Below are 3053 nucleotides of genomic sequence, written 5' to 3'. Positions count from 1 at the left end.
AAGCCAACAGGACCACATCATCCGCAAAAAGCAGAGATGCGATCCTAAGGCCACCAAAATGGATCCCCTCAACACCTCAGCTGCACCTAGAAATTCTGTCCATGAAAGTAATGAACAGAATCGGTGACAAAGGGCAGCCTTGGCGGAGTCCAACTCTCACCGGAAAGGAGTCTGACTTACTGCCTGCAATGTGGACCAGACTCTGACACCGGTCGTACAAGGACCTCACAGCCAGTATTAAATGGCCCGGTACCCCATACTCCCGGAGAACCCCCCCCCCACAAGGCCCCCCTTGGAGCACGGTCGAACGCCTTCTCCAAATCCACAAAACACATGTAGACCGGTTGGGCGAACTTCCATGCACCCTCCAGGACCCTGCTGAGGGTGTAGAGCTGGTCCAGTGTTCCACGACCAGGACAAAACCACACTGCTCTTCCTGAATCCGAAGTTCGACTATCCGATGGACCCTCCTCTCCAGGACCCCTGAATAGACCTTACTAGGGAGGCTTAAGAGTGTGACCACCCTGTAATTGGAGCACACCCTCCGGTCCCCCTTTTTAAACAAGGGGACCACCACCCCAGTCTGCCAATCCAGGGGGACTGCCCCCGATGTCCATGCGATATTGCAGAGTCGCGTAAGCCAACACAACCCTACAACATCCAGAGCCTTAAGGAACTCCGGGCGGATCTCATCCACCCCCGGGGCCCTGCCACCGAGGAACTTTTTGACCACCTCAGCGACCTCGTCCCCAGAGATTGGAGAGCCCAACCCAAAGTCCCCAGGCTCAGCATCCTCAGCAGAAGGCATGTTGGTGGGATTGAGGAGGTCTTCGAAGTATTCCGCCCACCGGCCCACAACGTCACAAGTTGAGGTCAGCAGCACACCATCCCCACTATAAACAGTGTTGGTGCTGCACTGCTTCCCCCCTCCTGAGATGCCGTATGGTGGACCAGAATTGCCCCGAAGCCGTGCGGAAGTCTTTCTCCATGGCCTCACCAAACTCCTCCCACGCCCGGGTTTTTGACTCAGCGACCTCCCAAGCCGCATGCCACTTCGCCCGCTGGTACCCATCAGCTGATTCTGGAGTCCCGTAGGCAAAAAAGGCCCGATAGGACTCCTYCTTCAGCTTGACAGCATCCCTCACCGAAGGTGTCCACCAACGGGTTCGAGGGTTGCCGCAGCGACAAGCACCAACAACCTTGCGGCCGCAGCTCCGATAAGCCGCCTAGCCAATGGAGGTACGGAACATGGTCCATTCAGACTCAATGTCCCCCRCCTCCCCCAGAACGTGTTCGAAGTTCTGCCGGAGATGGGAGTTGAAGCTCCGCCTCACAGGGGACTCCGCCAGACGTTCCCAGCAGACCCCCACTACACGTTTGGGCCTGCCAGGTCTGACCGGCTTCCTCCCCCACCACCGGAGCCAACTCACCACCAGGTAGTGGTCAGTTGACAGCTCCGACCCTCTCTTTACCCGAGTGTCCAAGACATACGGCCGCAGATCCGATGAAACGACGATAAAATCGATCATTGAACTGCGGCCTAAGGTGTCCTGGTGCCAAGTGCACATGTGGACACCTTATGCCTGAACATGGTGTTCGTGATGGACAATCCGTGACGAGCACAGAAGTCCAACAACAGAACACCACTCGAGTTCAGATCGGGGGGCCGTTCCTCCCAACCACGCCCCTCCAGGTCTCACTGTCATTGCCAATGTGAGCGTTGAAGTCCCCCAGCAGAACAAGGGAGTCCTCAGGAGGGGCACCCTCCAGTACCCCCTCTAAGGACTCCAAGAAGGGTGGGTAATCTGAACTGTTGTTCGGTCCGTAAGCACAGACAACAGTCAGAACCTGYMCCCCCACCCTTAGGCGGAGGGAGGCTACCCTCTCGTTCACCGGGGTAAACACCAACGTACAGGCACCAAGATGGGGGGCAACAAGTATGCCCACTCCTGCATGGCGCCTCTCACCACAGGCAACTCCAGAGTGGAAGTAGGTCCAGCCCCTCTCAAGGAGACTGGTTCCAGAACCAGAGCCATGCGTCGAGGTGAGGCCGACTATTTCTAGCCRAAACCTCTCAGCCTCGCACACTAGCTCCGGTTCCTTCCCCACCAGAGAGGTGATGTTCCACGTCCCAAGAGCCAAATTCTGCAGCCGAAGATCAGACCGCCAGGGTCCCCTCCTTCTGCCGCCGCCCATTACACATCGCACCCGACCCCTTTGGCCCCTCCTACAGGTGGTGAGTCTGTTGGAAGGGTGACCTACATCTCCTCTTCGGGCTGAGCCCGGCCGGGCTCCGTGAGTGAAAGCCCGGCCACCAGGCGCTCGCCATCATGCCCCACCTCCAGGCCTGGCTCCAGAGGGGGGGAGGCCGGTGACCCGCGTCCGGGCGAGGGAACGCCAGATCCAAATTTCTTAAACATCATAAGGGGTCTTCTTTTTAACCACTTCAGTAGAAAGCAGTACTAAATATTTGAATATTAGTATCTTAGCTTCTTCATCATCAGTGTTTTTTAGATAGACAAGAAAGAAGACGAAAGAAAGGAAAAAAGAAGGAAAGGAAAGAAAAGTTACAATGTAATGGAAAAAAGTGAAAAAAGAATTGATATGTGAGATATACGTCAAGAAAACAATACAATGCATCCAACATCTATCTGCACACCTGCAAAGAATTAAGGTTACAAAACTTAGCAAAAGCATGCATATATAAATTCAGACAGATAAACAAACACCCACCTATATATACCTGGTGATCATTCAGAACCCCTCGGATCTGAACACCTGTCTGCGTGCGGTTGTGAGCAAGCATAAATTTACAGGATTTCGCCAACGGAATGAATAATAGTGACTGCGGGGGAGTCTCAGAGCCGACCACCAAGGCACGAGGCAGACATAAGGGGAGGCCAGAGCCAACGACCCTAGGAGGAACCCCAAGCACCGAGCCCCCAGGTACACCTACGCGAGGAGAGCCGCACACCCACCCCCAGGTTAAACCATAGGGGAGACCCAGGAGAAATCCACCAGCGACCACACGCAGCAGCCCCACAGCGGCCCGC

The sequence above is a fragment of the Austrofundulus limnaeus genome, unplaced genomic scaffold (assembly GCF_001266775.1).
Source record: "Austrofundulus limnaeus strain Quisiro unplaced genomic scaffold, Austrofundulus_limnaeus-1.0 Scaffold491, whole genome shotgun sequence".
NCBI classification, from domain to species: domain Eukaryota; kingdom Metazoa; phylum Chordata; class Actinopteri; order Cyprinodontiformes; family Rivulidae; genus Austrofundulus; species Austrofundulus limnaeus.
Note: the sequence above shows the minus strand (reverse complement) of the source record.